We start from the raw sequence: 14946 nt of genomic DNA, 5'->3' as shown, positions 1-14946 counted from the left end.
TAACACAATAAACCCCAAAGGTGCTAATAATTTGCAGCAGTGCCAAGTGAGCATATGCTATTATGCATGGGTCACAAGTCATTGTACATGCATGCTGCATTGCAGCACTTGCATGTTTTCAGTGTATAACGCACGTGGTGAGTTCCCCGTGCACACTTAAGCACAGTGTTCATTTGAAAAGGCTTACTAACAGCAGGCAGTATCCAGTCATAAAGGGGCACAAAATTGTGTTGGTTAACATTCTCACAACCACATGAATTAGACATTACAGCTTTTTTGAAGAGAAATATTGTGCAGCACAGGAAGACGCTGAATGCTGATAACCCCAGATACTTTATTGACATGTACCTCCTTCACGCGGAGGAGGAGAAGAAGATCGATAGTGAAAGCGTATTCAGTGAAGACTATCTTTTTTATATTATTGGTGACCTCTTCATCGCTGGCACTGACACCACCACCAACACAATTCTTTGGTCCATTCTGTACATGGCTCTCAAGCCTGATATGCAAGGTAAACACTTTTTGTTGCCACCTTTGTCATTTCATATTTCTCATATTTATTTTTATTTTACTTACTTTTAATGCCACAACAACTCTCAAATGTAATGTTTGCAGGTTTATGGCAGCAAGTATATCAGTAAAAGTATGACACTTGTTTGATAACACAATAAGCCCCAAAGGTGCTAATAATTTGCAGCAGTGCCAAGTGAGCACATGCTGTTATGCATGGGTCACAAGTCATTGTACATGCATGCTGCATTGCAGCACTTGCATGTTTTTAGTGTATAACACAAGTGGCGAGTTCCCCATCCACACTAGCACAGTTTTCATTTGAAAAGGCTTATTAACAGCAGGCATGATCCAGTCATAAAGTGGCACAAAATTGTGTTGGTTAACATTCTCACAACCACATATTTGTATCAGCGGCTCCCCTATGCGGCCATGCCACCAAGCCAGCAGCCAATTCAAATAAAAAATGCTATGTTTTTTTCTTTTAAACCATTGTTGGGTTGGGGCCTAATTTAGAGTGGTATAATAATGGAAAAGCATTAAAATACGCGAGCGAGTACTGAAGTCAGCCCTTAGTATTTGTCCTTTGTAAGCCTAGGATTTCTCATGCAAACAAATGCTATGTGTTTGAAGCTTGCAGCTCAAGTGGTTCCTCACTGCATGGACTAGCATTGATGACTGATGCTATTGGCTGTGCAAATATTAGACCAATATATGCCACAATAGTGCAAATAGTTTCCTTGTGTATATCTGCCCATTCCTTACTCCTATTTTAATCCTGGAAATGAAGACCTAGGCTCCATTCTTTTAGTTCAGGAATAAACTTCTCCAGTAAGCTCATTCATTTTTGTGCATGGTATACATACCCTAGACCTTTCCTACCTGAACCTACATATTCAACCTGGCACCTTTCATCTGGAACCCTGATCTTCTGCACATCCGAACCCCAGAGGCGTGGGTATCGTCTCTCCTTTTGATGCATGCAGATCATACAACATTAATGTAACTAGAAACTTACCAGAGTCTTTTACAGGCACCATTTGGTGCATTTTCATAATCATCCAGATTGATATTCAATACTATCGCTCATTTGGAAGGGCTTCCAGAAATTGATTGTAGAAGACAGTACTGTATTTTACTGTTCAAGTTTACCCCACCAGAACCCACTCCACTGATTTTCCAGATTTAATTATATTGAAATAAATTGGTTACTTAATATACCACTGCTTTGTTCCTGTTTGTAAATAAAGGCCATTCTGCATCGAAGTGCATCTTACACTGCCCCAACGCTCTAGAGGCTTTCTTTACTATCAACTAGTTATTCCATCATTCTCAGTAGCCTAGTTTCCACTTGTATTTTTGCCCCAAGAGTCTTCTGTGGGCAGTTCTTCAGTTTCAGGACATGCAAAAACACAAAGTTATAAGAATATAGAAAATGTGCTTTCAGTATTCACTATCACAGTCACTAACATTATCAGAGTTTTCTAATCTTCACCTAATTTATGAACAAATTCTCAGAGTTGGGGTGTACTTGACTTGAAAAAATTCTGCCCATCCATATTTTGGTGTAATTCAAGACTCGTCCAATTCATCTAACGTGTGGTGTGTGTGTGCATATATATATATATACAAAATGTCTTTCTTCATTACCAATACTGTTGGAGGAGTGGATTTAGGGACCTAGCTATCTAAAATAACAAACTATTTATAATAACCAGGACGAGTCTGGGGGACAAAAGTCATCCCCATTGGCAAGCATATTGTTTGCATTCTGTGTTTTTTTTGAGGGCCTGTGTGTGGAAACACTGCCTCTAACTGTGTAATTTTCTAAGCTATCCAGAATAGCACTTGCTCACGTTTAATGGACATTCTACCCATAACTGCATTCAGTGTTTGCGGAGTTATTTTAGAAGCAGTTCCTTGAATTTGTCCTGCTGGTGTAACCCTTGTTGGTTGTAGCGTGAGTGTTCTCATAACAAACTGTTTCAGATTTCTCTAGAGTTTTATTATTTATTTGTGAAGTGGAGGTAAGTCTACTATTGACATTGTGTCAATGTCTGGATGCTGTTTGTAAGCCGCTAGGACCGGCCAAGTGGCTCCGTCTCTGCTGAGCGGACTGAGTCTTACTTTATCTGTTGTATGTGGGAGGGTGCCTTTAAATCAGTTTATGTGCTCCTGGTAGGTGAGTAGAACTTCAATTTCCTCGTATGGACAATATTCATCAACTTGATGGCGTTCACGTTGATGGGAATTAATTGGCTGATAAAGTAGCCAAAGCAACAGTATGAACTGCTGCCGTAGCTGCAGTCTCTCGTTCTAGATCAAGAATAGACAGTCAGATAATGGTAGCAGTCATTGCTTCTGACAAAAACAGCTCAGCCGTGCCAAAATGCTTTCCACTCAAGTACTCCTACCAAGTTAGATGTAAAAAATATTCTGTATGCGCAAATTCCAGGAGTGGGGGATGGAGTAATACCAAACCTGGATTGCAGATTAGGTTTAATTCTAGCTGCATATGAGGGTACAGGTTCTGCACACGCAGAGATTACCTCATAGAGTTTCACTACTGAAACAACGCTATTGGTAGCCACGTTTAACAAAGCAGATGAAAGCATTTGTCCTTAAGTGCGACATCTGTCAGCAGATGAAGGGTTCCACCGTAGCATGTCCGGCGCAAACACCACTAATATCGGAATTAATAACATGCCAAGAAGTTCCCTAAGAGGCATCACCCCTTGCAAAGTCCTATTTGGGATGAGAATGTGGTTACCTGACCTCGATTGTGGCAGCACAGTGGGGGATGAAAATTCATTTGACATTGATAACTATTTGGCTGTTTAACAGGAACTCAATGAATTCTGGGAACTACAAAGCAACATCCAAGTAAAACACACCGCCACTGGGGAAGTTAAAACAGTAACTGCAAGACTCGCCTGGATCCTAAAAGTCAGGGATCTGGTCAGAGAAAAGATTGTGGATAAGAAAGAATATTGACCATCATACAGAAGGACTGTACCTGTCCTGGCTGTCGAAGGAACAAGAACAGTACTTCTTCATCCTCTTGCCATCACGAAAGAAAAGAGATTTTTCTTCATTGATCATAATCAAACCACACTATGTGGCCAGTACTGAATAGCAGGCTGCGTGGGCTCCTAGGTAGCCGCCGACCTTTTCTCGCTACCATACAGGAGGTTCAGACAGAAAGACTGATAACATTTGAAGAGTCTACTATACGTAGTAATGAAGTAACCAACAATGAAATGGGACTCATTCCTATTGAAATTGAACATCATCAAAATACAAATAAAATACAAATATCAATTTGGCCTACTACCACCATCTACATTAATATGCCTCTACAGGAGACATCTGCAAGTTCAACAAAACCTGCTGAGCTACCAAAGATAGATCGCACTGCATCTAGCTACTTCATCTATTTTGACACTTTTTCTCTGGAATCAAGTGAACCTGATTCACTGTCTATCTCCGGTTTCCCGCTAAAAACAACTTCAAGATTTCTGCATTTGTCTGAAAAAGACATACCTAGTCTCACCATGGCTACAGCTCTGGATAATGACTGGCATACTGTTCCTACTTTTCTGGATAGGTTTAGCGACTGTCTTTTTCTTGCTTGTGAATGTACACTATCTCCCAGAACGCTCTGTAGTATCAAATGTGAGCTTGGTACTGAAACCTCAAACGTCATCTCATCTTGAACAGAGAGACCTGTCCTATGAGAACATTACAGCAGTTCCAGTTCCTAACGGAACAGTTTGGGACGGAGTTTCATATGATGTATTTGGTCCCACTGAACTTTTGAAAATACTACATGTATTGAAAAATTCTGTACATGAAAATATCACCTCCAGAAAATACTGTGATGATTGGGATTTTAAAACTGTAAATAGTATGCTGTCTGATTTAAAACTGTCTGCAGCATTTATGAAAAAGAAACTTTTTGATGTGTATCTGATTTTGACACCATGTATTGTTGCTAATGTTATGTTCATAATTTTTTGCAATAAAGAAGTGCACCACGTAAGGTTTTCACATACCACCAATAGGAACATTGCCCAACACCACCGAAAGGTAGCTCACAAAAGTTTGCTCAAAAGTTTGCTTATTTTTCATCAGATTCACTTCAAAGTATAATAAGCTTGCACCTACAGCTGCAAAGAAAAATATTCTTACGAACACAAAACAGATATACACTGCATCCTTTATTGCCCAACTGTCGGAACAGGTTTTCGACTAATGGAAAGACACTATAGACATAAAATCAGTTTGGGGTATTAAGGAATGGCAGGTTCAGGGAACTGAGTAACTGGTTAGAGCATGCCTCATTCCACAACAAATTATTTTCCTGAACATCACTGTGCAACAGACTTCCTGTCTTGGGTTAGCCAAGTTTAAGGACTTGAACACACTTCGTATTCCCTTGCTTTTACATTTGGAGGGATGGCAAAACTATACAGAAAAGGGTGAGGGTACACTATATGACATCATACATGGTATTTCATACAATTCAACAGACCCCAATTGAAAGGGATGGTTGGCTTGGCCTATCAACACAAGTAGGTGTCAGTCAAGATTCAGGGACACCACCAAATGGTTTAATATCCATAGGCTTGACTTACGCTATGTAAAACAAGAACATTCGGGGGTGGTGACATCATACAGTGTTGGGACTTTATGCCTAGATTGGCTAAGAATCTCAACACTGTCACAGGTGAAACAACACTTGTCCTTACTCTCAGACGACATGGATCTTAGGGATTTTTTGCTATGTCCCTGAAAGCCTCATCAGAAACTCTTCTTATACGCTGTTTAAAATGAAATTTGGAAAATCTCTCATTAGGAAGCTGTGGAGAGATTGCATGAAATTGATAGAGTTAAGTAAGAAATGGCTTTGGCTGTGGTTGACAATGGTATGACAACACTGACATCCAAAATGTATTCACTGGGCAACATTGTATCTTCTGCTATAGATATAATAGAACAGGATCTGTCCATCTTAGAACAGGACAGTCACAGTTAAGATCCATTCTAATATTAAACTTGACGCTACAATCATTGCACTCTGATCATGTGCCCTGGCTATATATTAGCAGTACGTCTCTATTCTCCGCATATAATCTATCAGAGAGACAGGCGATAAAGGCACAAAGAGATGCAAAATATACAATGCTGTACATTGAAAAATTAGACCAATTACCTTTCACCGTGGCAGAATCACCGTCCATGGAATGGTTAATTCATGGCCATATAACATTGCCAGTACCAACTTTCTAATTTCATTATTGCCTAGAATACCACCAGGTAGGCAGATAGGAAGCAATTGGTATGGACTTCATCCATGAAGCCTGGGAATGACTGTATAGATCTAGATGCTGTAATGGGGACACCGAAGTGTTTCTCAGCTGTACAGACTGCAACACTTCATTAAGTGGATCTCTACTTTGCCAGGGTATTATGTTATTATGCTGTTCAGTTGCACACCTATACTGTAATTTAAAGGGTTCACCAGCTGCCATGATTAATCCATTGTTCAGGCTGCTCTCAAATTGGAGTTACTTAATGCTGAATGATCCTAATTGTTGTGGGATGCTTCCAGTCATTGCATATCTAGTCACAGTAAGTTCCAGGGTTACTTGTCATATGCAAGTATTGTTTCCACTGACCCAAACAGTCAGGAAGACGCTGTTATGGCCTTCGTTGAATGTTTCCTTTATACGATTTGATACTCTGAGCCGAATGAAAGCCATGCTTTTACAGAAGGATGTGCCCTTAGCCTCAGCCCGAGAGACTTTTGATCTTCAGGTTGCAAGGTCCTCAGCTGAGATACAGGCACAGGTACAAACTAACTGTCCTTTCCATTTCGGAGAAATGGAACAGCGTATCTTTAACATGTCTGATACAAAGGGTATAGTACACCTATTCAGACCATAGGTTCTGGACTGTTATCACCTTTCAGACAGTCATTGCAGGGATTCCAACCTTTATACCCTCCTTATTTGAGAGCATTTTTGGAGGGCTTCTGCTAATCCTGCTACTGGTAGTGGAAATCCTGATTTAAAATTTTCTGCTACGCAATGGACGTCCCAGTCACCAAGGAGATGGAAAATCCGCTCTTGGAGCGATGTAACCATGATCGCATGGTACTCCATCTGGGCACACCTCGACTTCGGGAGCTAAGCGAGTCTTGGTTCCTATCATTCAGACCAGTCTGGATTGACTGTGTTTTGCCTGTCTCCCACTGCCTCTTCTGCAGACAAGAATGCATGTTGGACCTCTGCCTAACACTTCCAGCGGTTGCGCTTCTGGACGTGGATGTATTGCTGCATCCGTTAAAGGCCCACACAGTGTCCTCATCATATTCCTATGTTGATGTTGCCATTCTTAGAGTGACCATGGGATGATTCAGCTCCTGTTGGATTGACATCGGCTCTACTACAGGCACACAAGCTTTGGCTGTTTTGAATGCTTCTTCAACATCGGCTGTGGAACTGAAGTAGATCACCTTTGCTCGATTGAACTACTCTGGGATGTGTTACAGGGACTGTCATCTGCAGTGATGTTGCATCTCCCACACAGGACACACAAACATTTGGCTCTCCGTGTGCTGGGAACAATTCTGCCTTTTTTCCAAAACAACCAAAATTAGATTTTTTTTTCTTTCTATACTGTTACTGAGCACCATGGCTTTCAGATGCTCTCAGTTGGTCACACACTATATATATATATATATATGAACTTATTTTTAAGTACTTATTGGAGTTTTAACATATATAAAGGATTTATAGAATTTGAGGCACTTTTTATATACTTTTAGACATTCTTATTCTGAACATTTTTTAACAATGTTTTACGATTGCTTAGAAGGACATTCACCTTTTTAGGGATATCGTCTGGTCAGATGAGGAGTCGGTGTTATGTTTTGTAGGCCTGGGTAGTCACCTAACCTTTCACCTACATTTTCCCTGCCATTGTACTACATAATGGTTTCTGGTATTGACCTTTTACCTAGTTAGGTGCTGCAGAAAATGTTGTGTGGCTTTCCCAGAAAACTAGCCTAATTTATTATGCATGAGGATTCTCAGAATCACAGCAGGTTACCACCTTCTGCATAATAACTATGTATAAGGGTCATTCATCCCTATCGTCATCCTCGACCGACATGACATAGCAAGGTAGAACCCTGGGGTACCTTTTGGGTAAATAAACACCATGGGCCAGATGTAGGTCGCCCAATACCGGTCGGTAACGGCAGAAATTACCGACGGTATTGGGCTTTTTAGATGTAGGTGGCATTTTGTAGGATTCAGTATTTTACTAAATCTGTAATTTAAGGATTCGGTAAAATGCCGAATTCTTAACATACCGATTCGGTAAATTACCGAATCCAAGATGGAGGGTGCACTCAAGTTAGTGCATTCCTCAGTTAAGGATTCGTTATTTACCACCAACTAGAAGTTGGTGGTAAATAATGAAAACCTTTGAAAAAGCATTACTTTTGCTTTTCCAACAGTGCCATGTTGCAGACATACATGCCCTTAGGGTGTATATGTCTGCAACATGTGCACCCATACACAATTGAGGGGTGCAACAGGGTGTTAAAGTGACACCCTGCCACCCTTCAATGTTTCCTCCTTTTACCGAATCAGTATTTACCGATTCGGTAATTGACATTCATTCCTATGGGCCTCCAGGCAATTACCAAATCGGTAAATACCGATTCGGTAATTACCGAAACCTACAGATTCGGTCATTTTTTACGAAAATTTACCTACATCCCATTTGCCTGTTCTTAAATACAGAATCGGTATGATTCGGTATTTAAGAGTCAGTAAACTGGGATTACCTACATCTGGACCCATATCTTTGCTGGGGCGGGTAGAGGAGAAAAAGACTTCCATGCTGACACACGGATGCGAAACGCTGAGGTTCCTGCATGCAGACACTCCAGCACGCAGTGGTCTGTCATCCCTCGTGGGGTGCCCATCCCAAGACCAAGATGGGTTCCTTCATTCGCTCACATCAGGTAATGGGTTGGATTCATCCTAGAGGGATTCTTGGTTCTACACCTACATACATGATAGGTACACTTAGGTACATCTAGTTAGGGCTGCATCGTAGGAGTACGCATTATTACTGTCATGCATTTATATACCTGGGTATATCCATTGTTGTAGCACTATGGTAGAAATCTACCATCCATTTACTCTGTTGTGCGTATAATCTTTAATATCTTTTTCTGTCTTATGGTTGTTTCAGCACACATATTTTACACTAGAATAACGCTGGTTCAATAAATGCTTATTAAAAACGTCCCCATCATTTATTCTGTGTATTTCTCTGAGACAAAGTGAGCACGAGTGACTGAGCGAAAAGTACTGTACTGTTTCCACGATCCCTGAGGGGTCAGGTTTGTCCTGTTTTATAGTTGCCAGAAACTATTCTCTACTTGGTAAGAGGGGTTCATAGTGGCACTGTGAGCTAGCTGGTATACAGGCGAACATTCCCGATGGGGTTGTCTGGAATCAGTCTGGACACCTATCCCACAGTCTATGTTGTCTAAACACACAGATCTTATATAAATTTATAGGAACTACACAACAAGATCACTGCCTCTCAAAAACGGGAACCTGTGCACTTTTTTATTGTAATTTTTCAAAGGGTGGAGCCTGGACGCATTGTGTTTGCTGAAAGTGCAGAGTACCCTTTGTGGTTTCGGTTTGGGAAAGAAGAATGGGAGGCATCTGAGAGCTTGTGAGTAAAATGTTTAAAAGGAGTCAGATGATTCCTCCAACTTCAAACAAGTTTACTGAACATATACGGATGTATAGAGAAGCAGACCATAAATTAATGGCTGAGGAATGTTTCATAAGGATTGCATTACACTGTTTGTTACACTACGAGTATTTGTATAGTGTCCTTATTGTATTTATATGTTGTCAAGGCGCTTTCTGTTTTTTTGTAATCTTAGTTTACCTAGATCTATCATAAAAAAATGTGGTGGTCTGATTTGAGAAGTGTAGCTGGCTTACGTTTGCACAATTATGGAAAAGAATCTTCATGTTTGAATATCATCAAATAAGATGCCAGAATAATTGTTTCGAGTTCTGCCCCCCCCCAAAAAAAAACGAAATGTAACTTGTCTGTAAGCAACAGATGCGTTTTGCCAGTCGATTTCACTTCTCCCTTCTATAAAATACTGCACATGATGAAACGAAAAAAAAGTAACTCTTTTCCACTGCAATGGGCAGTAGAAAAAGTGGCACGTTCATATCTGAGAGTTAATTTGCTCCCTGGAAACATCTGAGTGCAACTGCACTCACATGTGCTCTGGGGAGTTTTCACAAACACCGCATCCTTTACGCCAAGATGGAACTCACTGCAAGGCCCTGGGAGAAATGTTGCACAGAGCTTCACCTCACAAGAGGCTGGCCTTTAGAGCAGGTATCGGAATGTTTTAATCAGGAATCAGTGTGTTCAGGCAACTGTGTTCTTTGTTGGTACAGGCACCCTTGAAGAGGGGGAGGAGTTGGTATGTTTAAGAAAGGGATTGCTCCCCCCACCCCTTCTCGTGCATGTTCATGCAGGAATGTATGCCGGGCACCAGGTCTTCAGAAGAGTTTTGACAACAGTGTTGTCGAAGGCTCTGTACTGCGAGAAGTAAATATAAATTTACATTTTTAGTTGCCATAACTCTTGCCTACTGACATTGGCTAAAGTATTTTAGCACAATAACTTAACAAACATACTCTGATGGTGCAGTAAACATTGTGTAGGGGTTGAAATATATAAACATTACAGTCCTCTGTAGGCTATTTGAAGTTTTCCAGGTAGCCAGTTAATGTTAGCATTTATAATAGTCCCAGATTATTTCAAGTAATTTTTCTCTTTTACAGTTGAGGCGCCCTAAATTCTTTTGTTAGAAGAAAAGTTATGGCGTTGGTTGGATTTTTCTTTTCTTAGCCAGGAACAGATCTGACCGCATTAGGTCTCCCCTACACAGCACATGCGCTGCGTTGTGGGACATATTGTTTACTTTTCAATGGGTTTATAATCCACCCACAGTTTACCATTGGATTTTTTCTTTTTCACTCTCATTTTCAATTTTTCGTTTGCTTGGCTCCTGTAAGCTTCCCTTCCTTTCTTGTTACCTCCTCCCTGGAGCATGGACCAAGTGCATGTTTCATCCTTGTCTTTGTTCTTTTCCGAATTTTTACAATACTTTATTTTTATTGTTTTATAAACGTTTTTGTATTATTTCTGGACATGCAGTGTACTTTGCTACTTTTAACACAGGCCTACAGCTTCATATTTTTCTTGTTTTCACCCGACCTGCCATCTCTTTTGATGCTTTAGTTACTTACACCCACAACTGTACTTCTCTATTCCACTCCACTTTAAGCCATTCTGCTCCATGCCACTGTATATTACACTAGGCCACACCACTCAATTTTACAGCACTCTACTCTCCCCCAGTCTATTCGGTGCCACTCTATTCTGTACGCAACTGACGTCTGTGCCACTCTCCTCTACGCAACGTCACACATTTTTGCCATGCTGAAAAGCGGCCACCCTGCTATACAACATGGCTAAAAGACATTGATTGGGAAAGCCAATAGTTCTCACATAGGCAAGACCTACTGGCTTTGCCAGTGCTTGTTTTTTAATTAAATCTGTATATGTACTGAAGAATTGAGTGGCCAGGATCATAAATTGTGCGTATCACACAAAAAAGGTGCATCTTCTAGGCTGTGGAAAGCTCAGTGAGCCATGGAAAGCATCTTGGACTTTACTCTGTAACTTGGGGCACTAGAGGAGACACAGGTGGCCAAAACAAGGGTATTTCACCACTGACTCTGTCAAACGGCAGTAGCCCAAGTCTGTGGATGGCATAATGTGTTCCAGAAGCCTTTAGTAAAAAACCCACAAGATCATATCAATCTTCTTCTGTGTTCAGCCTTAAACATTGGCAACCCATGCAGTTCCCCATTGGCTCTCAAACAATGATATAATTTGGCAGAATAGAGATCCAATCCAGTCAGTCTCAGGATCTGAATCTCGTCACTATAGATGTGAAATTGAAAGCCATGGGAACAGATGAGCTGAGGCTAAGCATAAATGTAGAACCTGTTGGTTACATTGAAGATTTCTAGTGAACCTCACAAGACCAGGACCAATGGTGTAATAAGAAAAGACAAAAAAAACAGCTTCAGTGTATTAGGCAAGAAGGAGTAGGGCCAGGTTAGAATTAAACAAGCACATTGATCTCTTGCCAATGACTCACGAAAGTGGAATGGTTGCTGTGATTAAAGGCCACCAATTGATCTAGTGAAATAGAGGTGGGGACACTACCACTGTAGTTTGCTCCTAGCAGGCCTTCAAGGACTTAGACCAGGACTGACTCACTTAGTATGCAAAGAACTGGACAAAATCTTTGAATTACAGGGTAAACATTTCCATGTAGATTAGCAGCAACTTGAAACATAGAGATTCTGCTTCAGAGAGATGTCTCATGGATTCCAAGGATGCCTTTTACTAAAGCGCAACACAGTTGTTTACTTGTTTTCTTTTGGATAACTATTTCAGATATAAGAGCTTGATTAAAGACTTGAACAAGAGGGTGCGACGCCAGAGCCCCAGAGGATGTAATTTTAAGTGCTGTTCTGCAGTGCTTTCATCGCTAATCAAAGTATACAAAAAAGTGATGGAAGGCTTGAATTAATCCCAGCACCAGTAATTACGCAGGATGCATCCCAGTGCATAGTTATTTTTTACACCATCCCTCCTCAGTTTGGACCCAGCCATATGCAAATCAGTCTTGATCCATCTCAAATCAGACCAGTACAGCCCACACTGCCATGCTAGATAATGTCCTCCCTGAACCGGTTCAGAAAAGGGGGTGGTGATGAACAGAGTGTCTGAATTAAGCAGACCACTCTTACCCAGTCCAAAGATCAGGGCTTGATCCATCACCGTTTTTTAGCTCACTGCACCATCCCAGCTCAGAACCTGGCTACATGCAAATTAGTCTGTTCCTGTCCCAGTGCATGATGGGAACAGGGCAAACCAAACTACCAAGCCAATTCTTATACTGGGAAGGAAACAAGCTTCCGGGGACCGGTTTCTGGCATTTCAGCCGTCGTCGGCCCGGCTTGCTTGAATCCTGATGGTGCAATGAGCAAGGGACTCACATCTGAGTATACCCTTCCACGCTTATGGTGGACAAAATGATTCAGAAAAGGGGGTGGTGATGAGCAACTTGAAGCATAGAGATTCTGCTTCAGAGAGATGTCTCATGGATTCCAAGGATGCCTTTTACTAAAGCGCAACACAGTTGTTTACTTGTTTTCTTTTGGATAACTATTTCAGATATAAGAGCTTGATTAAAGACTTGAACAAGAGGGTGCGACGCCAGAGCCCCAGAGGATGTAATTTTAAGTGCTGTTCTGCAGTGCTTTCATCGCTAATCAAAGTATACAAAAAAGTGATGGAAGGCTTGAATTAATCCCAGCACCAGTAATTACGCAGGATGCATCCCAGTGCATAGTTATTTTTTACACCATCCCTCCTCAGTTTGGACCCAGCCATATGCAAATCAGTCTTGATCCATCTCAAATCAGACCAGTACAGCCCACACTGCCATGCTAGATAATGTCCTCCCTGAACCGGTTCAGAAAAGGGGGTGGTGATGAACAGAGTGTCTGAATTAAGCAGACCACTCTTACCCAGTCCAAAGATCAGGGCTTGATCCATCACCGTTTTTTAGCTCACTGCACCATCCCAGCTCAAGACCTGGCTACATGCAAATTAGTCTGTTCCTGTCCCAGTGCATGATGGGAACAGGGCAAACCAAACTACCAAGACAATTCTTATACTGGGAAGGAAACAAGCTTCCGGGGACGGTTTCTGGCATTTCAGCCGTCGTCGGCCCGGCTTGCTTGAATCCTGATGGTGCAATGAGCAAGGGACTCACATCTGAGTATACCCTGTCTGCTTAATTCAGACACTCTGTTCATCACCACCCCCTTTTCTGAATCCTCCCTGAACCGGAACACAAGCAACTCAAGACCGGTTTTGCCCTCATTAGGGTTCATCAAGCTAGCATAGTTTGGTTCCAGTAGCACTGTGTGCATGGACCCACATCTGGGCATACCCATTTCACTTTGGGCGCTGCACTGAAATATACAAAAAAGTGATGGAAGGAATGCTTAGATTAATCTCAGCAACTGTTAATTACTTGGTGTCGCATCCCGGTCCATCGTTATTTTGCACACCAAGAACCTTGAGTTTGGCTTAACAAGATGGAAGATTGTGCCTACCCTCTAGATTCCTAGAAGGACTCTCTCATATCTAAGATACTCTATATAAGTGTGAGAAAGTGCCTCTTTTGCATGGTTAGCCCCCCACTTTTTGCCTTGTTTTGATGTGGTTTCAAATGCAGTACACAGGGTCCCTGCCAACTAGGTGCCCTGTGCCAGTGCTCCTTCCCTAAAACAAAATTTCCAATTGGCTCTTCTGCCCCCTGTCAGTGCCTAGTAGCTGGTACCCTGGGTACCTGGGGCCTGAGCTGAAGAGGGTCCCTTGGGATACCCCTCACTGGGACCATGCCACTGCCCTTGCAGTCTGCTTGCCCCTGTACGAGAGAAAACATCCAAGTTGACATGGCACCCTGTCTGGTGCCGTGCCAATTGACACTGGCTGGCAGCACAGGTAAGTCACCCCTCTAGAAGGCCTCCCAGCACTAAGTCAAGATGCATTATACTACAGATGAGTGCATATCTGCATGAGCAGATATGCCCCTCCAATATTGGGCACCATTTCCCAATATTGTAAGTGCCAGTGAAGCCATAGAGGGTACATGGGCTGGTAATCGACAACTTGATTTCCACAGCACAATGATTGATTAACTAAATATAGGAGCGTTTGGTACCAGAAACAATGCACATCCTGATTGAAACAGGAAGCTTCAAATGTCTACCGCCTTTGTAATTCAACACCCAGCCTCTGCTGCTAGCAGCAGATGGCAGCCCCTGGTTTACACCCCCAACTTGGGCGGGAAAACCAGTGGGAAAATTAAATAAGATAGGAGTTGTGCCCACCTCTGCCAACCCCACCCCTAAGGTCAGGGGAAGCGAGGTGAAGCACACTTTTTAGTCCCCGCCATCTTCAAGATGGGGGACCCCTCCAAACGGGGTTAGGCCTATGCCCCCTCCCACAGGAGAGTGGCATAATAGAGGGTGTTGTCACCCCAGTTAAAGTGCCCATTGGCCCCTACCTGCTACTCCCCTAAAACGCGTCCTACATTTAGATTTTAGGCGGCTCCCGCAGACCTGGCCCTCAGTTCTGTGACGACCTAAGAAGAACGTAGACACTGTGCACCAGAAGACTATAACTGTCTTACCCCCAGCCCTAACTGCCTGT

At 42.1% G+C, this 14946-nt stretch overlaps 1 protein-coding gene across 1 annotated transcript in view; it reads left to right on the top strand.

The window, feature by feature from the left end:
* The window catches only part of CYP2U1 (cytochrome P450 family 2 subfamily U member 1), a 228750-nt gene that overhangs the window by 101167 nt on the left and 112637 nt on the right, over positions 1-14946 (top strand). The gene's annotated exons all lie outside the window — the stretch shown is intronic.

The sequence above is a fragment of the Lissotriton vulgaris genome, chromosome 3_1, assembly GCF_964263255.1.
Source record: "Lissotriton vulgaris chromosome 3_1, aLisVul1.2, whole genome shotgun sequence".
NCBI lineage: Eukaryota > Metazoa > Chordata > Amphibia > Caudata > Salamandridae > Lissotriton > Lissotriton vulgaris.
Note: the sequence above shows the minus strand (reverse complement) of the source record. Positions and strands in the feature narration are given on the sequence as shown.